Genomic DNA, 24,105 nt, shown 5'->3' on the forward strand with positions numbered 1-24,105 from the left:
GCTAATGGCTTTTTAAAATCTTTCTGAATTCAACATGGTTGATTCCAAGATGCTTTCTCAAGCTGAGTCAGTCCTGGTGAGGTCTTTTCTCCATGCTGTGGTCTGGTGTCTAGCCCTTAAACCCTGAATACTGAGATTGCCTTTAAACTGTGCCTTAGGATGCAGAATATGTGTAAGGGAAGAAAGTGAACTTTAGGCCCCATAAAATTGGACTTCCATCAGGGAATCCACCTCACATCAGGTGCAGTCAGCTCCTGGAGAGGCTAGCAGTTGTCCTGGCAGGGTAATTCTCCAGAAGAAATGAGATAGAAAATGCAAATCACTTAGTAGGTGCTCATCAAGTAACAGTGCTTTTCAACTATGAATTATTGTTGGGTTTATATTGTTACCCAACCTTTAATTGCCTCTAGGCAAAGATGCAGTTTATTTGCTTTTGTTTTCTTTCTGTCTTACAGCCTGGTAAAGGACCACTGGATGCCTGAGCAAAACAACACTTCCTTCAGCTGCCTTCAGGCCAATCCTGTGTTTTTTCTTCTGGGTCTGAATGTTCCTTCCCCCCAGGAGGGTATCTTGCAAGCCAGTGCAAAAATGGAAGCACTTCTGTAATATTCCTCCCCTTTCCCATCACCAGCTTAATTTTCCCACTGGTTCAAACCACACTATCAGATGTTTTCTTTGGGGGAAGCTTCCCTCCCTGCCAGCCCAAGTAAGTTCTGATTTTGCATATTCAGAGAGGCAAGTGACTCTGGAGCAGCAGGGGGATGAATATTCATTGTCACTCCTCAGCTGTGCAGTGGACAAGAAATGCTGATGGTGAAGGAGAGGCTGGGCCTGTGCACTTGGCCAGTGGGGACTTTGAGCTCCTTGAGGATGTATTAGTGCAGTAGCCCAGCTCCTGTGAGGGTTTCTCCGAGGCTTTGTAAATTCTGTGAGTCTTCCTTTGGCTTCAGGAGAGTCTCTAACCTGAGACAAAGCCATGGCCCTCTGGGCAGCTCACTTAGCTAGACCATGTGTGCCATTTATGCTATGGAAAAGTTTCCATGATTACTGTCCATGCTGTTTCTTGTGACTCAGGCCCAAATGTCCTCAATTTAGAAGGCAATACTTACACTACATTCTGTGAGCACAGTGTGTCCTGGGGTTAGACAACATAGTGGCCCTGGCCTCAGTCTTTGTCACTCTATCCTGCTTTCTATAAGAGCCCAGAGCAACATCCTCTCTTGTCAAAGGGCAACTGGAAAATATTCTTGCTAGAAGTGAACGAGGAGTAATGCAGATGTTAGAATCCTGGATGATGTGGGGGCCTCGATATTATCAATTTTATTAAACCTCCCCAGATGAGAGGACAATGGGTAGATACATGGGGAAATCAGGCTTATATCATGTCAATGGGATATTATTACCCTGTGCATTATTGGTGTGTGTGGCCAGGAGAAGGACATCAAAAATGGAAAGGCCTTGGAGAAAAAATGCAAGCTGTTGTTCCAAGTCTTGTGTGTAAAGCTGAGACATTGTGGGAAGAAATTTAGACATGAGCAGGCCTAAGACAAGGGGCTAACTGAAAAGCAAAAAAAGTGATTTCCCTACTTTTCCTTTGTTTTCTTAATCATATCTGTAGATAAAATGCAAATAAACTATGGTTTCAAACTTTAGCCCAAGAGAATGTAACCTCTTCTGCACCTGTTAATAAGGCTCGAAGTCCATATAAAGTCCAGACCATGAGTGAGGTTTTGGACAATCCACAAGGTCTCAAAATAAACTCAAGAGAAACATTTCAGTTAGGAGTAAATGGGAAACTTCTTCCCTCTAAAATTGGTCCAAACAGCCTACTTTCCTTATTAAAGAACATTGACCTTGGAGGGAGGAAATGATATTCCTTGAAGTCCCATTTAATCACATAAATGTAACCTGAGATCTAATTTGACAAAACTGCCATCTTGGCACTTGCCCACCTGTATGCTTGAAAGCGTGTTCTCCATTTGCTTTGAAAATCAATTACCTTGCAATAAACTCTGCCTGTACTCTATACGATCACCTCCAAGTCGTATCTGAATTCTTTAGTGAAAGACACAAGGAATGGAGGAGCGAGCATTACTAGTTCATGATGCTGTCTTGTCCGGCTTCCTGGTGACACTGAGACCGCTTTTTCTTTCTAACTCCACTGATTCTCTATAGCATTTATCCAGTGCCCTTCTGTTGCTCCAGGGGAAAAACAATATGGCTTTTCCCAAGAGCATCTCTCTGCTCCCTTCCCCTTGTCACATTAGCTCTGTATTGTGGCTTCTCATCCCACTATTCTCAGTGTTGTTCAAGGACAAAGCCCATTTTTTAATCATCTTGGTGCTGCTATGATGTAGCATAGCAAATGCTATATTGAGTGTTTAACAAATGCTTATTTTTTTAATTTTTATTTTTTTTTTTTTGTGGTACCAGGGATCAAACTCAGGATCTTGCACTTGCAAGGCAGACATCAGAACCACTGAGCCAAATCCCAGCCCCTAACAAATGCTTTGGAATGGAGTAAAATGTGTCTGTACCTCCTTCTTGTTAACTGGTTCTTATTGACTTTGATGGAAACCAAGTTTGAAGCCACTCACAACACACAAAAGTCATGCCTGTAAAACAGTAAAACTGTTTGCAACAAACGCACCCATATATATCAACATTAACGGATGTTGACTTCAAAACAGTTAATCTCCATGGAAAGCTACACATTCCTTTCAGCAATATTGCTTTTGCTCAAATGTATCTGAAATTCTGATTTCACAGCTGCTGTCTTTTGTTGAAGGGCTGCGTTGGAGCTGGGCCAGTACCAGTGGCTGGGATCCAGCCATGGAGGTGGTGGCAGCGTGGGTGGGCTGGAAGGAAAGAGGTCCTCTGTGCTCTGTGTGAATGAGCACGGTGACTGACCTCTGAAGCAAGTCTGACAGTGAGCACCAGCAGTCAGAAATGGGTTTACACTAGAAATGCTCCAACAGACACTAAAGATGATGGAAGATGATGGTGGGTTTAGGCTACTGGGACAGCTGTAGTAATGGGGACCAGTTATTCTCCTATTGCAGGAGTCAGTGCCTGCACAGTGCTCTGGGTCAAGGAAATAGAGATAGATTTTCCTTGCAGCTGTGTAAGATACTGGCAGCAAAGGAGTTCCAAAAAGACGCTATCTCATCTCACTTTATCCCCAGGTGGAGGGCTCTACCTGCCTGCCTTTCTTTTCCTTCTTTCCTTTTCTCCCTTCCTTTCCTCCCTCCTTTATCCCTTTCATTTCTTCCTCCCTTCTCACCTCCTTCCTTTCTTTCCTTTGTTCTTTCTTTCAACATTTTGTTTGAGGGCATGTGTATGCTTACCCTCAACACAGTAATAAAACCTGGAAATTGACATTGGTATACTATTAGCTAAACAACAGATTTCATTAGAAATTTTCAGTTTTTTTCACTAGTGTCCATCTTTGGGTTCAGGATATAATTCAGTATCTCACATTGTATTTAGTTGTGAGTTGTACTTAGTTCCAGTCTGTGACCTTTCCTCTTTCTGTCATTGCCTTTCATGACTGGATAGTTTTTCCTTCTTTCTTTCCTTCCTTCCTTCCCTCCTTCCTTCCATCTCTCTTTATTTTGTGGTATTGTGACCTAAGGCTTTGGGCTTATACCCTGCTTTGCCTAAAACTTGTGAGCCTCCTGTTTTTGTCCCTTGAGTAGCTGGGTATCACCACAACTGGCAATTGAACAGTTTGGGTGAGTATTGGTCAATTATTTTGAAAAACATTTCTCAATTTTGTCTCAATTATTAATAGAGAAAATACACCATCACTGCAACTTTACAGTTCACATGAGTCCCAGCTTCCCACTGCTACTCTGACATCTTACCTTGATTCACTCAACTTATTCCCATCTTCCAGCAGTTTTTATCTGTTGGTGCTCAATTTGTATTCACTCACCAGAAGTGAAGATGCTTATGTTTGAACAACAGCACAACAGAAGGCCATGAAATCTCCCAAGACAGCCTCAATGAGAAGTTATGGGAACATTTTCAGCAGAGACGGCACCCTTGTTTAACCTCTCTGCATCCTGGGTTGGCCACATAATGGGGCGTGACCACTGCCAGCTGGCAGCTTGGCAGTAGAAGTAATGAAGCTGAACTTTGGGGTGGGCTCCAGAGCGAACCTCAGGAAGATTTGAGGGCCAAGCTGGTGTGGCTGAAGTCAGAGAGTGGCTAGGGTCTGACAGACAAAGCTGAAAGGGCACCTGATGTCTGAGTGACATCTGAGTGGAAGTTAACACCCACAGGAAGAGGTCAGGAGGAATAAACAGGACCAGTTTGGAGGGTAGAGCAGGATGTGCATGCAGGTATGAGGACCACCTCTAGAGACCAAGTCTAAGTCCCTTCTTTAGAAGAATTCAGAGAACCAGTATCTGGTACTTAATGATACTGCATGACTTAAGTTTCAAACCTTAAACTTGTGTTCAAAATTCTTATAACATGTTAGACAGATCTCTACATGTTATATACATGAGGCTGTGTCTTTCTCCTTCTCTACCACTTGACTTATTTCACATAGCTATGCAGGTTATGTAAACCTTAACATTTATCGTAGCCTACACAAATAGGACTCCTTGAAGTTGGGCAGCACACAATGAGTATCCTACCTTAACTTCTGGGGTCCTAATTCTGTCACTGGTAATACATGTATAGTCATCCCTTTCTTCTAGGGTCAGCACACATTTCGAAAAGTTACCCTCGTTAACTGTGGTATACTACATGGGAACTTAGCACATAGTAGACACTAAACAAAATCAGTTCCTACCCTGTCTTCACTATCTCACCACCCACTAATAAGTGTCCAAGTATGCAATCTTTAAGTGTGAGGGGACTGGAGCTAGAGAGAGTTTACTTGTCAGCCAAACCTGGGGAGGGAGGCAGCTGTTTACATATGCATCCCCCAGGTGAATTTTGGAGGAAGAAATCAGTGAGGAAAAGTTATTAGTGGTTTGCTTTATTGTTCTGAATGTTATTTCACAGGGCCCCTCCTGAGCTTCTTGGGTCCCAGTGGAGCATGCATGGCTTTGTCAGAATATACGTCTAGCAAATACTCCTCCCCACCCTCCCAACTCAGACTCTGTACATGCTCATTAAAATAAAATGCTCCACTGTGTATTATTTGTTACTACTGGGGTGGGAATAAAAAGCTAAATACTAACTGTATTATTTTGACATGTCAAGTAAAACAAATATCTCTATTAGGTTATTCATCAGCCTAGTGAAATGTACTTAACCTCGGCACAGCAATGATTGGTCTATTTTCATACAATCTGCTTACCAAAGTACAATAAAGACTCACTAACAGACAGTTTTATACACACCTAGCTAGGTGCAAGCATCCCATAAGGCATGGAGGAGGTGGGGTTGGCATTTGGAAAGGGGCTGCCCATTTAACCATTTGCCTATCATGTGGGCTGTGCCGGGAGCCATGGCTGATCCCAGACAGGGAGCGGCAGATTTCCCCTGAAGAGCTTCATGAGATGCGCAATGCTTTCACTAGCCTTGGCTGGAGACAGCAGGAAGCAGCACAAGCAAGTAGGGGAGAGGGCAGGGCACTGTTTCAGAGCATCCAGGTACCTGGTCTTCAGCCGAGACTCTGGATTGAGGTGACTCTTTTACACATCAGGTTCAAACAAGCCCGAGACAAATCCAGCTGTGATGACAACTCTTCCCACACGTGCCAGCAGGACTAAGCCCTTCCGTTTGCCCCTCTGGCCTACTGTTCTGCCTCATCTTCCTGGTTCTTTGAGTCCTTGCACTTCGGGCAGTATTGTGCATCTTTTGGAAGGTCTCTTTTTCATCATCTCCTCCTGCCTCTGGCCCACTCATGTCTCTCACTGACTTCCTAACAATTGGGATTGTTGCATCGACGGCAGCCACAGCAGGCTCTGGAAGATGGGAAATCCCTTCCACAGCTGCTGCATTGGTGGGCAGCTTGCTCTTACCTGGCATCGCACTGGGAAAGGCAGGAGTCCCACAGACACAGAATCTCTAGGGTTCACCTGGCTCCTCCCCAGCCTACGGGGGAGGCCATGCTAGGTGAATTCTCCCAGGTGCGCCTGACATTCTTCTCCCTTCCCCCTCTTCCTCCTGCTTTTGATTATGTAGCACATACCGTATGCTTGGAATCAAGATTATCAGAGAAGCACTGTAAGAAAGATAAGACACATTGCCTCCAAATCCACTTTTTAGCTGGAAAGGCAAATTTAGTGTTAGCAAACCGTGTAAGAAGCTGTATGAAAGGAGAGGGCTGAAACAAGCTCATCCCCAGAGTCCACTGAAGTTCCAGAGCTCTAATGGTGTGGAATTTTGAAAGACTAACAACCTCATAATATTGGTAAACGGAGGCATAGTGACAATGGCTTGGTTTCCAAGACTTTGGAAAATTGCCTTGAAGCACTGTTTTCATAAGTAGTACATTTGTCGCATCAATTTAGGTTTCTTCAATCATTTGATGACAGTGACAGTGTAACTATGCTCTACCACTCCACTGGCACCTATGTATGGTAGATTAGCTCACACGCCAATTGCTCACCCTTCCTGCTGATGTGTCTTTCTGTACCCCAGAAATTGGGCAAGCTAAAAACTACATTTCCCAGACTGTTCTGCAGCTAGGGATCTGGCTGAGAGCTAGGTTCTCTCCATGACAGGCACTTGTCTGCATTTTAGTTTAGAATTCCATTCTTAGGGTGGGGAGGAAAGGCAGGACAGACCCTGGGAAGGTTAGATCCCAGGAGAGGCAGGGAGGACCTCCAGAAGCAGCGGTGAGGTTCTGAGGATTAGGGGATTGTCACTGAGAGCTTATCTTGCTCCTTAAGCCCAATCAATTATTTTGTAAGCCACCTAAGATCTAGTAATAAATCCCTCTCTCTGTAACTTCTCAGATTTGTTTCTATTGAGTGCAACTGAGCCTTAACCAACAGGGCACCAAAAGGAAAATAAATCCAGTATAACAGCATACAATCTAGTTTACACTGAAATAAACTGGGCAATATTCTGAAATGTGACCCTTCACATTCAGCTAATGGCAAGGCCTACTAGTTTTGAGGTCATCTCTGGTTTTAAAGCAGCTACCAAAATTCCAGGGAAGCATGTATGATCACGACACACAGATGTGGCTGGGCATAGACATGAGCACCCCACGCTGGGCTCAGCAGTTCCAGAGTTGCCCAGCCTCAGTCTAGCGAGGAAGCAAAGACCCCAGTAGTCAGCACAAGATAGCCAATATCTGGCCTTTCTGTCCATGAGTAATAGGTTCCCAACAGTCACCAAGACAGAGTTCACTAAGAGCTCATGTTTTTCTTCATTCAGAGAAAAACAGTAAGACCACAACTTTTTAAGGAACATAATATAAGAGCAGAAATTCAGCCAGACCTTTGAAGATGCTGCCATTTACCTCAGGTGCATCAGTCTCCTGGAAATTAATGTCAAGCCCATCGAAAGAAACAAATATTCAAGCAAATACCCTGCCACTTTCTACATGGGATGTTTGTCATTGCTTGTACATCCTTCCATTAACCCAGGGATCTTTTCATATTTCAAAAACAATAAATATGGAAAGAGGAAATAATATCCCCAATAGAGAGTAGCCTTCATTGCATTGGCTTGTCTTCTGAGACCTTTGACTTTGCAGGAATATTTTAGTTCCAACCTTTCTCCTTGGTGCTATAAATGCTGCAGCAGCAATTTATTCCTTTCCAGCAGCCATAAAAATTATTCCCCTTATTTCTCAAAACCATGGCAAATTAGTACCTTTGACCATCTTTTCTCCCGCCCTGTCTTTCTCCCTCATAGTTGCAGACATGTGAACAATTTATGATGTTCCTTGGAGGGTCCTCCTTTCTTGCATGCTGATAGAAAATTCCAGCCAGCAATCCCCATACTAATCTGTCTGTATGCTTATCTCAAGTCAGTAGAAATAAATCTAAAGCAGCATTTCCCTAAATGGCTTTTAAAGCTCACCAGCTCTATGAAATGTTACTAGATGTCCCACAAATAAAGTACTTGGCAGCCAAATAAGTTTGAGAACACTGCATGCTGTAGATTTCAAAACACATATTTACATACTAAAATTTGGATAAATCCTACAGCAAGTAAACTTATTTAAATTTCAAATTTGGTTAGCACAGAACTTCTAGTTTAAATACAGAGGATTTTCTATTTGCTTCCTTGGTATTGAAATTCTGCACAGTATTTTGTGGGTACCAGTTTGAGTAGACGATGCCATTTGGGAATAGAAAGTTGAACTACACAAGTAGAGGTTTGGACGTGAGATAAAGTACAAATTTCCAAAACACCTGCGCTGGTGGCTGAGAATCATCGCCAAGTGGCTTGGTATTTCAGCTTGCAGGAGGGTTCAAGCTAGGTAGCATTCTTCTGCTTCAGGTTGCTTCTGAGAAAGGATTTCAGGGCTGAATCTGCAGATTGGGTCGAATGCGTTACAGCAGCAGTGATGAGGAAAGTGTATATATTCAATGCTTCAGGGTACCCAAGACAAGGAACATGGCATCACATCAAATCTTGTTAGAAATGCAGTCTCAGGCCCCCAGACCTTCTGAACTGGGATCTACAATTTAATGAGGGCCCTAAGTGACCTGTTTGCATATTGGCATTTGAGAAACACTAGTGTTAAGCTGTGGTTCTCCATCTTGCCTGTATTTTAGAATCATCTGAGGAACTTTGAAAGCACAGTTAACTGGGATCCATCCCTGGACATCCTGATTCTAATGTTTCAAGGCGGAAGTCCAGCTTCTATGCTGTTGAAAACTCCCTATCATGCAACTAGGCTGAGAACTACTGGCCTAATCCAGAGGAGTCTGGTGGGCATTGAGGTCAGGTTTAGGAGATTCCACAGATACTATAGGAGCCTCTGCATTGAGTTTTTTTTTTTCCACCTCTACCCATTGGGACCCAGAACGACTGCCTTTGGAGCAGCACATAGTTCCCTTTGATGAGTTAAAACCACCCAAAGAGTGTTCCACAGCCTTCTGGGAGAATTGAGCACAGATGCTGTCAGATGCATCACTACTCTTCCAGGCTCAGTTGCAAAGGTGACTCCTTCACTAAATCAATTTAGGAGCTGTATCCTTGCATCTTCTCCTCATCTCAGCACATTGCCAGAATAACACCTTTCTTGTAGGAAGGAAGGAGTCTCAATAGAAGGCTAACAGCTTTAACTCCAGACTGCTCTTCACCCTTGAGTTGATTGATTGGGTAGAGAGTTTTGGGTTTGGTACAGAATCTCAGAGAGGAATCACCTTAATTGTGCACAGATTTGGTGTCCCCTACCTGATCACAGATGTCCCTCAGGGGATGGAAATAATTAAATACTTAAGTAGTTTTGTGCAGAAGGCAATTTTCCTGATCTGTCTAGTTTATGATTTTTTTTTTTACTAAGAGGTAACTATCAGTATTCCTCCCACAGGAAAGGAAACAGGACTCCTCCATTTTTTTGAATATTAAGTGGTAGAGCTGGAATTGGCATCCATACCAGGAGACTCTATGCTCCTATTCTTTCACTGTGCTACTGGACAGAACATTGATTGAGAAGGTACTGTTCTGCCTGGACATACAAACTGGCCCCACTTCTTTCAGATCCAGGACAGACAAGACTCATCCTACATCTTATTGCAGATTTTGACATTGAACATGAGAAAACTCTCATTCATTAGAGGCTACAGCTATCCATCAACCCATGTATGATTTTTCCTTGCATTAAAGCCCAGCCTGTCTTACTGGCTTTGGAAACATGTGCTGACATCAATAAAGAGTGCTGGGTGCACTTTGAAAGAGTGATGTGTGAGGACAGATAATATGTAAAGCAGGGATGCTAGACAGGGTAAAATGCTAATACAGGGTTTGGACTTGTAGATAAAGGAGTCATTCAACCATCATCACCTGCAACCCTACAGAGGAGAAAGGCAATTGTCACTGGGGTGTTCTGAAGCTGATTCTCATTCTGCTGGATCTGATCTACCATCAGACACATGGGAAATGATCAGCAACAGTCTGCAAGGATAGGCTCAGGCTAGTGTTCACTCAGTGAAAATCAATTCCCTTGTCAGGTGCCTGGGTGCCTTTTTTAAAACCAGGAGACCGATGATTATCCTGAAAAGCCCACCCAGTCAAGTGTGGACCTCTCATTGGTGCTAATCAAATGTTTCACCTCCTTAAATTCTGGGCAGCCTAGGAGAGAGATTTGCATGGTGGAAAGATGCCAGTTCTGAGGCTCAACATGTTTAATTTTCTACTTAGGTGAAACTGGATGAATATTTTAATTAGCTCAGGGTGGAGATGCAAGAACTCTCCCTTCACTGCATATTCTATAAACACCTGAGAGCATATTGTTGACAAACCGACACCTCACCTAATCTATCAGGAGAGGACTGGTTTCACCAGCCTGCTCCTGTGCGTCCTATGTGTGGATCTCATAGGACACTTGTTTTACTTTGGATCTAAAATGGCTCCTAAAGGCCCATATGTTAAAATATTTGTTCCCAGCCTCTTGTGCTATTGAGAGGTGGTGGAAACTTTAAGAGGTGGGGCCTAGTGGAGAAGGGCCTTGAAGTGGATAGTGAGACCCTACACTCTCTCTCTCTCTCTCTCTCTGTCTGTCTCTCTCTCTCTCTCTCTTCCCTTTCTTCCTTCCTTCCTTCACTTTCTGGACACAAAGTGAATAGCTTTGCTCCCCAGTATACTCTTCACCATGATGTGCTATCTTGTCCCAAGCTCAAAAGCCAACTGAACATAGAATCAAGCTTCCAAAACTCTGAGCCAAAATGACCCTTTTCTTTTTCTAAGTAGATTTATTGCAGGTATTTGTTCCAGCAATGAAAAATTGACTAAGACAGCACTACATTTCTCTTGGACATTGCATCATTTAGATGAAAATGGACTGGCCATCAGCTCTGTGGCTTGACTTAAAGATTAGCTGGGATCTTCATGAAGATGCAGCCCAGGTGGCACCACAGAGGCAATGCCCTGGCTACCAACCCTTGGATTCTAAATTTCAGTGTCCACAGGATGCACCTAAGCAGGGGTGTCACTGTTTTGGCTGATGCTTGGGGCATCTGCTTTCTCAGACAGGGCCTTTTGTGGATCAGGTGCAAAATATTCTTAGTATTAGGTTCTGTCTAGGGGTGTAATGGAAGATTAGGACTAAGATTTAGCCTTAGGGATAAAGGGGTGGCTAAGATGAGTCAGGAAGTGAGGAATTTAACTCAACAGGCAAAGAATTAGGGTGGTGGGAATGTTGGGAAAGCCCTGAAAAGATGTTTCCTATGATGACATGAGGCCTACAACTCAGTAGGCATTAGGATATTGGAAATCAGGCAGTGAGACAATTCCTCTGGCTTCCTCCTTTTGATGGGAGTGGGTTTTCCTAGCTTTGATTTTCTTTGAGACAGCTAGAGGGTAGGATGAGACCCTAAAGTTAAGCAGAATTAGGGTGGGCAAAGGACAGCAGGCTCACTCTGCAGCTGCTTCTGTGGAACACACTTCCTCGCTTCTCCCACTGTTCATCTCTGCTTGTTTCTCAGTGTCTTTGAAAGTGATCTCTCTTGTCCAATTTGCTTCCTGGGGGGCCCATAAACCGCTCTCCCCTTGTGCCACTCGTCACTTCTCTCTACTGTGAGCACACATCAGGCTTGGCTGAGCTTTCCTCTGAGCTTTCCTTCCATCACTTGTTTTCCTGAAATTCCTTTTTCTCTTCCCAGCTATATACCTTCCAGGTAATGTGCAGTTCTGTCTCATCCATAAACCTCCTGCCAAAAGCTGCAGTTGGCTCACCATTGTACCCCTGATCGATTACAGTGTTTTGCAAGTGTTCCCTAAAATTGAGAGTTTAATTCCACATTGCCTTTAATGGCAGGGTCCTGTTTAATGCTATCCTCTCATTCTGCTCAGTACCACAGGCATTTATTGAACATTAACAAGGGATCAGGTACGTTGTGCTGGAGACGGAAGCATAAGGCAGTCCTTGCAAACATGAACTAGCACCGACTCACTCCATGGAGGGTACTCTTTTTCCTTTTTCTTTCATATTGACTTGTAATCTTTTTCTTTTTTGCCGTGCATCACAATAACACTCACTGTACATTGAGTTCTCACAGGTGACACTGACACTGAGAAAGTCTCTGCTATCTCTCTGTTGTTTACAGCAGCCGGGGTGCCGAGCTGTGCACCATCACCCTGCCCTCTGCCCATGCTCTGTTTCCATGACCACTGGCCCACAGACATATCTGGGTGGGCCATAGGCCACATGGCCTGGCGCATTAGCTCTATCCACTTCTCTCAGCCAATCCCCTTGATCAAAGATAGACCAAACTAGCTCTCTGTTGTGATATTTGTGGGCAGGTGTCACTACCTGCCTTCGTCCTCAGTTTGGTCCCCAGTATTAAAAAAAAAAATCTATATCTATATCTATCTATCTATCTATCTATCTATCTATCTATCTATCTATCTATCTTTATCTTCTTTATCTATCTATCTATCTATCTATCTATCTATCTATCTATCTATCTTTATCTTCTTGGCCTTTTGGCTAAGATCAAATGTAGTATCTGTTGTGGTATTTGTAATCTGGAGTAAAAAGTCCCAGTGACTGTGAACTTGTGAAGATTCCAACTTCCAGTACCCATAGGGGCTGGCAGTATGTCTTGCCCTTGAAACACAAACAGCTATAACCTTCCACCAGTGTCAAAACTAGTAAAGTCATCTTAGAGGGTCACTATTACAGCAGCTACCTACATCTGGCTAAATTGCACTATGAGGGATCCTATCATCCCATCTCACAGATTAAATAACTGGCCCTCAGCTAGTCCCTCTGTCTTTTAGTCAGTGATTGGAACTGAAAACTGAACGCAGTTCTTTGGATTCAAATTTAAAACCTTATTCTCTGAAGGTAACCCTAGACATGCACACTTGGTAAAAATGTCAAATAAATACTCAATATATTTGTTGGTTTGTATCGCTAGTGAAATGGTTTGGTTGCTCTATCAACATACTCCTTCCCTTCTTCTACCCGCTGCTTTCCTGATGTCCCTCGCCTGTTCCTATAGTCATTTTCTCAGCGTAGAATTAATTTTCAGTCAAGAAAAAGCGTACCCATCAGCTGTTGACTGGGTACCCTGGGGACCATGTCACTCTTTCAACACTGCCATATGGGGTTGCCTATAGTCTTGTCTCGTCAACAATTTCCCTCCTTGCATAATTGCATAATTGGATAATTGGGATGGGCAGCTCAAGGCAGATGCAGGCCCACACCTCTGAAAACATTAATCAAGAGAGCAGCGGTGGCATCTGCACCCTTGGTAGTTTATTACAATTTCTGTAACAAAGGGAGCTGTGGGTAGGTATGGCATTATTCTCTCCCATCGTTCTAACAAAATATCCCAGAACAGCAGGCCCACAATGACAAGGTGAGGCCATTCTCCATTCCAAACAACATATACTTTTTTTTTTGAAAATAAAAGAAGCAATTTAAGCATTTTGGCTTCCCAGGGTGAGTTGGCAGGCTCGCTTCTCATCTCACAGATGCCTTCGGGTGAAGGCATTTTAATAAGAGAGAAAGTGGGGAAGAGATAGCAGAACTTGCCAGAGGCAGGCAGGACCCACAGCGCTTGAGGTGTGGAGTCATGGGCTGGGGAAGGCAAAGGCAGGGGCAGGATGAGCGAGCGAGGCAGGAAGGAGATGGTTTACCCTTCTCAGACACCCATTCCACGGAACCCAAAGCCCCCAGGGGAGTCCCTTTAAGGCGAAGAATTTAATTCTCTTTACTTGACCTCTTCATTTACTCAGAGTTAATAAGAGAACGTTGAAAAACTATTATATAATTTGGGGGAATGTATTTTCCAAATTATTACATTTTTTGAGAGCGTATGCCTTAATAAGGATATGGGCCAAAGGAGACTGCATTTCATCGAAATGACAGATACATTTCTTTCTGTCTGCAGAGGAAAGGTAATGTAGTATTCCTGGGGCGAGTATGCTTGGAATTGAACATTACTTCCTTTACCTGCTAATCACGTGACCCTGAGAATGTTACTCAGTCTCCCTAGGTCTCAGATTCTTCACCATTAAACTAGGAATGATAGTAGCACCAGTCCCATAGAATTTCTATGCTTGTTAAATCACTTGATACTCATTAAGTGTTAAGAACAGTGCTTGGCATATACTGAAAGCCCAGGAAAGGCTGGATATTATCATTCAAATAGCTGCTGGTACACCAGCTACATTCAATGCTCTATGCTTTGGATGCAAAGAGGAATAAGAGGGTATATCTGCTCTCAGGGCATCCATGTTCTAGTAGGATGACACATATTAAAAATCAACAATAGATCGCATTAATTGAGCATTCACTGTGTGCCTAGCACTGTTCACTGAGCTTAATGAAATAGATACGATTATCGATCTCAGGCTTAGAGAAGTTTAACCACCTGCCCAAAGTCACACAGTTAAGAAGCAATCTAGCCTGCCAGACACCACCATCTGCCCTCTGACTGCTGATTTCTAGCATGGATACCACTCTCTGGGAGAAGTCTTACATTATTTTTCTTTCAAGATGATGTTACCATCCCATCTTCTTTCCAAGTTGGCTCTTCTTTCTCACAGTGTCTTTTTCTCCATAAAATTTAAACCAATTTTGAACTGCATTTTTTTGGTTGCCTTTTCCACAAGACTGTAAACCCCATGAGGGCAGGGGGAAGATCTGTCGTGTTCCTTACTGCCTAACAATGAGCAAGTAGCCTGGAGTGTAGAGAGCATTCAGTAAATCCCAGTGAATAGTCACCTCTGACAGACGGTCTCACTGGAAGTAAACAGAAAGTTGGTACTCTTTTCTGAAGTTCTATAGCACTATGAAGAAAACTAATATATCAATCTAGAAAAGTTTTTTTTTTTTTAATCTGCAGATCATGTGCCCAGCTACAAGGGCTGCTAAAGAGAACTAGAATAGATTTTGAAGAAGGCAACTAGTATTCTCTACCCAAATCAGATCTGGCCCTTTGTTCAATTTCAGCTTGGCTTTGACGTGTGCTAGGAAATCACTACCAGATTGGCACTAAGATTAATGTATTCTTGGGTTAGGTAACATTTACAGTTATCCGCGGAATACCTTGCTGTGCAAATCACCAACGTTTTCAAAGCCACCGGTTCTGATAAAACTTTATGTGTCCTGGTAAAACTTTACATTCAAACCCATTTCTCTCAATGTGAGAACAGAAGTTTCTCCAGTAAACTCTGGGGCAGAACATCTAGAACACCCCCTCACAACAGCAGCCCTATCTCAAAGGCCTGGGCAATCCCTGCCAGAAGTTGTAGACTGTCAACAGTATTTTTCAAATCACATTCTAATTGCTCAATCTTTACAGCAGCACTTCTGGCTTATCACTTTTCTAATCAAAAGTTTTTCCCCCTGATTTCTGCCAATTCCCACAGTTCCTGGAGCTTCTTTATTTGGACTCGTGAGGAGCCAAGACTATTTGGCACCTTAAGCATTTCAGAAGGGTGAAATGAGATAAAGTGTATAAAGAGCTTAGCACAGCAACTGGCGGATAATAAATTTTCAATAAATGTTAGCTGTTATTATTTTCTCAAAATTTATTCTGCTTAGGTAATAAGGCATTTTTAGCACGTTTTTAAGCAAAATGGTTTAATGGTGAAACCACTGTGCCCATTTTATCGCAATACTTACCTTATGACTAATAAAGTACAGTTTCCTTTTAGTTAAATTATTCACCAGAGGACTTTTTAAAATCTTATCTCTTGCTATTCTGTGTATTGTGGCATCAAAAGGGGCAAATGCCACTCCTTTCACTCAGGCCAACCCTCTTCGATCTTTTCCTATAATAAGCGGAATTCCAGCACTTCGCGACCAGTAGCTCAATCTGCCAAATTCTATCTCTACAACAAAACTGCAACATCAGTTCTTTCCTTCTTAATTATCATGATTGCAAATCCAGCAGCATGGAAAGTCCTCTTCATATTTGTCCTAACAGTACATTTTTTCCCATCCCTAAGATTACTTGCTGCCAATGACAATATAAATACAATGTTGTCATACGTCAGACAGCTGATAAATGGTACTTATCATTGTCTTGTTGTAATTGTCCATAGTGATACTTTGCATGTTTACTGAGCACCCACATACAATGTGCCACTCTAGATCAGATGTTTAATACATAGTATTTAATTTAATTTCCCTAACAGTCCTGTGAGATAGGTACCATTACCTATATTCTATAAATAAGAAAACTAAGGCACAGGGGCTGGTTCTGGGTTCTTCAGAAAATCAAATCCAAGGCAAAGCTTACTTCAAACATTTTATTGGGAGGACAGAGCCTGATCTCTTAGGGAAGCATGAACGAAAGAAAAAGAAAGTAGGACATGGTAAGAAGTGAAGTGGTTCCAAGGCCATGCATAACTGAACTGGCCACAATACTGAAAGAAAATACAATATGGTGGTTGCTTTATCACTCTGAACACTGCTGGGCAGGCCATGTAGGACCTTTTCATCTGAAACAGTCTTTGGGTAGGCTGGGTAGATAAGCAATTTATTGGCTAGCTTCTTCTGTCCCCCTTATGTTCTGTTTGATAGCTCAGAGTTGACCCTGTAGGATGTTAACTCCTGCTACTTCCCAGGGATATTATACAGCCTTCCTGGACAGACAGTGGGAAAGTGGGAAGCTAGAGCCTTTGTGAGTCCAATCCAGTTAGACTTGAACTCCAGAGATCTGTGGCTCCCTCCATACCATGTGCTACTGAAGCCCCAAGAAAATCTCACTCTTGGTCCCAGAGGGAGTACTGGTCAATCTGTGGTTGTGGAAATCAGGAGATGGTATGGTATGGTGGCCAATGTGTATAGGAACGACCTGTGGTGGGTGGCTTTCTTCTAATGGGTTAGCGAAGCAAATGACCTGGAAGGAGATACACAGGGAATCAACTGGATCTAGGGAGACACTTGTACAGATTGAGAATAACAGAATTGAAGGGATTTGCTTTATCACTCAAACTCAAGCCAGCCTGAGTCTAAAACATTTTTATATTTCAACGACACCAAGATGCCTCGCACTAGTGAGATGTCAAGCAAGGTAGAAAAAAGGTGTCATGGTCTTCTGAGCTAGCTGGCTCAGGGCCATGAGCAGATAAATGTTTAAGAAGTTGTCACAGGTGATCAATCAGGCAACAAGAGTGCCCATAGGCCTGTGTTGTCCTTTGCCATATGCCAACAAGAGACACTTTCCAAGGGCATGTTTCATCACATTTAGAACTCTTCCTATGGTCTGCTGTGGCACTCTTAACCCAAGGGACAAACACCAAAGACAGACCCAAAGGCTGTAGGCAGGCAGCATACAGGAGTCAAGGAGTCAAAGGCAACAGCAATAAAATTAAAAGAATGTGAAGAACAGCCCCATATTTAGCAGGAAATGGTTTGTGTGAATGTACAGTGATGAGATAAGTGAGGCCCAGTAGCTCACAAAGCCAACAGCTATGAGGGAGAAGATGTTAACTCTCTGCAGGTGTGCCTTCCCATCTTACACCATATGCTTCCTGGGTTCTCTGTGTTCATCTCTCCATCTGAGGAGGGTTAATGTGTCCTCTGCCCTCTGGCATCATCCTTGCTCTCTATCACACCCCTTTCTGCCTTCTCTGGGAAAACTAACCATTCTCCTACCAACTCTCATATCTCCAATGTCTTCCTCTTTGTTCTGTTCTTCTTAGCGTATAAAACACACTCAGATTTATCAATATTCAAGATAACATTTGGCAGTTTCCTGTCCAGATATATTCCAGTTTTCTGCTTCTTAAATTTCTCAAATGAACGCCTGTGTGATCTTAACAACACACTCAGTTGTTAACTGTCTCTGTGGTTTCCCTTTTCACCAATCTATAGTTTTGTTTCTTCCCTGCAAAGGTTGGTGCTGTCAACTCTATTGTTTCCTCTACTCGTCTTTCCTCTGGTAGTGATTTGCCAGTTCTCTTCCTCTGGAAGAGAATCACTTCCTTGCTCACTCACTCCCAACCTAGAAGATTTGTATCAGCCATATTTGGAGCTCATAGAAACAAAATATGATCTTGGCCAACACCAACAAGTGATATGTTTGGGGCTGGGAACAGGAGGTATTTTTCTGGGGCTGCTGGGAAGGAAAGCCTATTGCTTTGCTCTTGGACTTGAACCTGAGAATGAACACATCAAGTTTCAAGGAGCTACTTACTACCATGAGGGGAGACAGCCTATGTGGACATGAAACCCGTCTGGAGGTAGAGCCGAGGGGTGGAGGAAGGGAATATCTGATCCCGTATTCATGATCTGAACCCTTGGTTCACTCTATAGCCAGTGAGAACTCTGGCTGTGGGCCCTTTTGGTTAACTGAGCTTTTCTGCTTAATCCAGTTTATTGGATTTACATTATTTGAGGTAGGAAGGAACCTAAATGATGCCGAGCTCTGACCTCTGGTCCGTCACCTTCCACAGTGTGACACAGGACCTTCACTGGGCCTATGGGCACCACAGATTTCCACCCCAGCTCTAGCACTTGGTACCTCATGTTCTTGCCTGTTTCCCTGAGCCTCGATTTCCTCATCTGTAAATGAGATGCTCTGAGAAGTGTTTATAAGTGCTGAAAAAAGGGCAACACTTCTTCAGATGCAGCTGGTAACTAGATGTGGCAGCAGCCCTAGGGTGGGTCTGGTGACGTCATCTCTAGAGACCATGAGCGATACCCATTGGGAAGCAGTAACACTCTTATGCTCCTTTCACGATCTCCTCTTGACTTACGCTTTTTGAGTTTTGAGTTTCTCCTTCTCCTCCTCTTCCTCCCTTCCTCCCTTCCCTTTTCCTTTGCTCTCATCTTCCTCTTCATTCCTTTTGTGGTGCTGGGAATTGAGCCCAAGGTACTACATATACTAGGCAAGTGTGCTACCGGTAAGCCACACCACCAACCTTTAAAACATTGTTTTACTCTGAGACAGGGTCTCACTAAGTTGCCGAGGCTGGCCTGCAGCTTCAGCCTCCCCTGTTCTCTTCCCTTCTAATCACATATTTTTTACTCTTTTTCTTGCCACCCAAATGTGGACATTTCCCACTGCTCTAGGCAGGACCCTCCTGTATTCTATTTTGAGCCTCTTTTCTCTGGGAATTTCACCTCTGACTCCTCCAAGACAGGCTAGACACCAACTTTTAAATTCCCCATGCATCCTAAACCCTGACCTCCCTTCAGTCCCTCCTGTGCCTTTTCTCCCCCAGAAACTTCAATTCACAACTCATCTCTGCTCTTGACTTTGACATCTGCTGATTTCATCTCTTTCAGGCCTCGATGCTTGGAACTGTGAAGCTGTTGCAACTCTTTCCTGTCCTTTGCCCCTAAATCAGATTCCAAGCCCTGCTGTGGTTTGTTCTCTCTCCATTTCTCTCATCACAACCCCACTTTTCTTCCTTGACTACCACTCTGCTTCCTACCCTCACCCTGCTACCCCAGGGATCGAATTTGGGACCTTCTGCTTTTGAGGCAGGTGGCTGCACCACTAAGCTAAATCCCTCGCCCCTAGAAAGTCTTTTTAATGTAAATGTTCTCAAAATAAGACTCCTCTTTGCCCAAAATTCCACGACTGCATACTGAGTAAAATAAACATAGTTCAACAAATGAATTCCAACACCTTTCGTGTGGGGACTGTGCTAGGCATTGTGGGAAAGATAGAATCTGGACGGACATAGTTCCTGACTGCCAGTACCTTGTGATCCAGTGATTTATGCTATAGAACACAAAGCCTGGTGTGTACATACACGCACGCACACAGACAGCACTGAATGTGAGCTTTTTTCCCCTCATTCCCCATTCTGTTTTGGCTTTTCACCTTTGTGTTTAAGTCAGGTTAACCACGGGCTTCTCTTTGAGTTTACTTTTGCCCCTTCCTTCCCATGGACTACCCTTCCCACCAACTCTGCCGGACCAAATCTTGCTTGTCCTTTTCAACCATCGTCAAATCATACCCACTTATAAAATTTTTTCTGAATACTCTATAGTCAATTGATATCTTTTTCTGCTCTGATCTCCTGAAACACTTTATATGAAACTCTGCCAGGCATTTCCTACTTTCAAAAAAAAAAAAAAAAGCAGTTATTTATGCAACTTATCTCTCCAACTAAACTGTAAACTATTTTATTCTCTTATTTATTTTTGCATCCCCCCAAAACTAGGAAACTGTTTCTCAATTGGAATGAAGTCTGCATTTATCTATATGAAACAATACTTCATTTAGGGCTAGCTTTTTTGTACTAAAGGAGAATTATTTGCCTATAAAATTAAAAACAGATTTCCCACAGGTTCTTTTAAATAAATCTTCAGGTTCATTTAAACTTGTTTATGGATAATCAGCTAACAGCCTGGAGAAGTGAATTGAGAGAAATGGAACAAACAGAAAAGAAAGTGTAAGAAACCACTGCCCACTAATGGTTTTCTAGAAAAGAAAATAAGACTAGGTTGTTCTTGGCTGTAGGAGCTGTTAACAAAACAAGAATCTATTTTCAGAAAGGAGACGAAAGCATAGTACTTGCTTTATAAAACCTGTTTGGGAAGTAAAGCCTTGATTGGAGAAGCATGGCCAGACTCTCCAGAAGATGCTCTTGCATATAAGATCCAAATCAGTGGGAGAACTTCGGTCTTCCTGGATTACCTCAGGATACTGGTCTTGAGTTAGTTCCAGGGTCTTGGATGCTAACACCTACAGATCCAGGGGCCTGAGTGGATATATGTCCCTTCTGATGACCTACCACCAGGGATGCCATCACAGAGCTGGGCTGGGGTTGGTAACCTTGCTCTCTAAGCACTGTGAACACAGAGGTAGAAGGAAGAGCAGGGCATTTTGGGGCTCAGCCAAGGCTGTAAACGACATGTAGGCTTGGATCCAGACATTCTTGGCAAGGTGTCAACCTGGCCTGTGATTCCTCCAGGCTCAGGATACCTGCCCCACCCAGCTCCCAGTCTCAGTGTACTGAGCTGGAGTGGTCTTGTACAGGTGCAGTGATTCTCCTGATGCAAAGCTCTGAGTTACTCCGAGTTGTTCTGGGTCTCCAGGGCTCCCCCTTCCCTGCCCATGCTATTGTCCTCTAGACCTTAGTTTTCTCTCACATATTTCTAGAGACGCTGAGGGATACCCAGTGGTCAGCTTCTGAGCTTGTGTCTCAGCCCTACATATCTAGTCTTTAGCAGTCAGACACTGTATCATGTCTATGAAAGGATTCAGGGAAATAATTCATGGAAATCTCTGATAGCAGTGTCTGACCTAAGTAAGTCCATAATGAACATTAGTTGACGTTATCTGTGTATTTATTGGCTTTGCTGTGCTCTGTGTTAACTGTATTGTGAAATACCATGCACCCCAGAGAGAGGAGGAGAGTGTAATGACTGACAGCGAGAAGTCAGAAAGACATCAGTTTAAATCTAGACTCTCTTACCTACTAAGTGTGACTTAGGGCAAATCTCTTAAGTTCTTTGAGTTTTATGTAAAATGGTTGTAATGGTATCTACTTTGATGTGCTGATGTGAAAACTAAATAAAGCACTGCAAGCAGAGATCCTGGTATGATATCTGATATCAACTGAATGATAAATCAGTATCAAAATCATGTAAGTATTAATCACTGCTATTAGTAGTATTTCTACAGGAGATAGAATATGATTAAGAGTTCAGATCAGTTATGAGCAATTCTAAATCAGTGGTACTGACTACATGTGTTCGGGGTGTTTCAAGGAAGAGGGGCCAAGAAAGGGAGAAGGCAGCTAAGGCTTCATGGAGGGGTGGTGTGGGCAGGACCACTGTGACAGAGGCATGGAGGAGGGGTGCAAGTGGAGACCTGGATGTAGGGGTCCTGTGCTTGCTACCTTTGGGGGAAATATGCCAGTATTTAAGGAGCTAGTTTTAATTATCTCAAAGATCCTAGTGCAAAATGGGCTTTGGCATTTGGATGGGGAATTATTGCCACAGCATGATCAGTCCTGATGGCCTGGCATACATCTCTGACAATGTGCACCCTCTGCAAGATAAATGGCTCAAGCCAGGCTAATTACAGGGAACTGTCTCTGGACAGAGGGAGACAGGGATGTTCTCCAATGGGCTTTGCCACCAATTGGCTGGAAGCAGCCCTTTCCTGTCTCCCAGGGCAGGGCAATGCTGGAAATGACAAACCACAGAACTGGTGCTCAGAGTTTGGTCTCAGCTGCTGATGGGTCTGGAAACATTCTCCAGCACCCAACCCTTCTTGGTCCAGGGCCACTTTGCACCATCAAATCTCTCCTCTCACAGATGGGTAAAGCGAGGCCAAGGCTGACAGGATCTTGGTTAGTGTGACACAGCAAGGTCTTGCTGCACTACCAGCTTCCTTGGCTTCTGTTAGTGCCTGGTGACTAAGAGTCATGCTGCCTCCCTGTTCTTCTGCTCGCTGATGGGGGGTCTGGGCAAGTTCTAGCAGCTCTCTGAGGCTCAGTTTCCTCTTCTTCTTCTCTCCCTCCCTTTATTGCTCTTTCCCTCTCTTCCCCTCTCCATCCTTTCTTTCCTTTCTCACTTCTTCCCTCCTTCCATTTTTTCCTTTTTTTGTAGGATGCCCAATTCATCCTTCTTTGTTCAGGGCGCCCCTGGCTTCTGCACTGGAAAACCTGCATTCCAGGAGACCTCTGGTCCCCCCACCCCCAGGGCCCATTTCTTTGTTGGGTGACAGGGTCTGCTTCTGTTCTGGGTGTCTGGGTCTGGCGGTCAGTCTTGGGAGATCCTTGCTGTCAAGGAGTTAATGTCCCAATTCTATAAGGGCAAGCGGACAGGGTACATTCATTAATCACTAAAACAATACATATTCTACAAATGTGAAAAATGTATCAGGTTCTACATCACATATATTACAACTATCATATCATTGCAACCATAAATAATACTGAGAGATAGACATCAATACATCTCCCCTGTTTTTAGATATGGAATCTGAGGCTTTGCCTTCCTAAAAGTTTCTAGTATTACACTGATCGTCAAAGGCATAAACCTAATTTAAACCCTCAGGTTCCAGTGCTTATGTGTTAACCCTCAAAATGCAACCACCTTGTGAATGCAAAGACAGGAGTAAGGCAGGGCAAGGCTGCAGGAGAGGCTGCCTATGCTCCTGAGAGGATGCCAGCTGGCTAAGAACCCATGGATCTAACCACTTGGCTACATGGCACAGGAGCGAAGGGTCCCCCTTAACTCACTTGCTCTAGCTCACAACCCCAGCACAGACACCAGAGCCCTTGCCTGAGATTGGGTAATTCATTCTATGCATAAATGTATTGGCTCTTAGTTATAGAGACTGGGAAGCCCCGTACTGAGGGCAAGTGGTGAAGACCTTGCTTCATTGTCTTATGATGGAAGGCAGAAGCACAGGAATGTATGCAGGTGTGAGAGCAAAGAGGGTGAACTCCTTTGTAAGGATCCCATTCCCATGATGACTATCACTTTCCATAATGGAAATACTGGCATTAATCCATTCATTCTTCTCTTGTAGCCTAATCACCTCTCATTAGGCCTCATCTCTCAACATTGTTATATTGGGAGCAAAGTTTCCAACACACTCAGTTTGAGGATCTCATTCCAAAGAGACCAGAGAGATTTCAACTAGAAGTATCTAGGAGCCGTGGATGGAAATAGGTGACTCCTCTCGTGCTGTCTACAGCTCTGTGCCAAGGGAGAAACTCCAACCCATTTCTCTCAGACTCTCGGGTCTCCTGGCAGGTGACAAGCTGATAAACGAGCACTGTGCCGAAGGAATATTTCCAGTTCCAAAGGCCAACTGGTCTATCCATCTGCCAAACTGCATTTGTACCAAACTTATGCACTAGTTTAGTTGAAAGAACTTTATTCATCACCCAGTCCAAGGGCTTATTTTATGGTTGGGGAAACCAAGGCCCAGCTTGGCTTAAATGACTCCTCAAGGTTGCATAGTTTAACATGGAAAAGAAACCTGCAAGACCCAAATTTCCCAACTCAGATGCGTGGCACTTCTACACAAATATACCGCCTATCCTCATACTTGGATTTTAACCTTATGGGGA

At 43.5% G+C, this 24,105-nt stretch overlaps 1 protein-coding gene and 1 pseudogene across 2 annotated transcripts in view; one reads left to right on the top strand and one right to left on the bottom strand.

Moving 5' to 3' along the window:
• The window catches only part of Asic2 (acid sensing ion channel subunit 2), a 1,045,529-nt gene that overhangs the window by 818,843 nt on the left and 202,581 nt on the right, over positions 1–24,105 (bottom strand). The gene's annotated exons all lie outside the window — the stretch shown is intronic.
• Positions 12,561–12,668, top strand: LOC117285936 (annotated as a pseudogene).

Source organism: Fukomys damarensis, unplaced genomic scaffold, assembly GCF_012274545.1.
Source record: "Fukomys damarensis isolate Sample0158 unplaced genomic scaffold, DMR_v1.0_HiC HiC_scaffold_13, whole genome shotgun sequence".
NCBI classification, from domain to species: domain Eukaryota; kingdom Metazoa; phylum Chordata; class Mammalia; order Rodentia; family Bathyergidae; genus Fukomys; species Fukomys damarensis.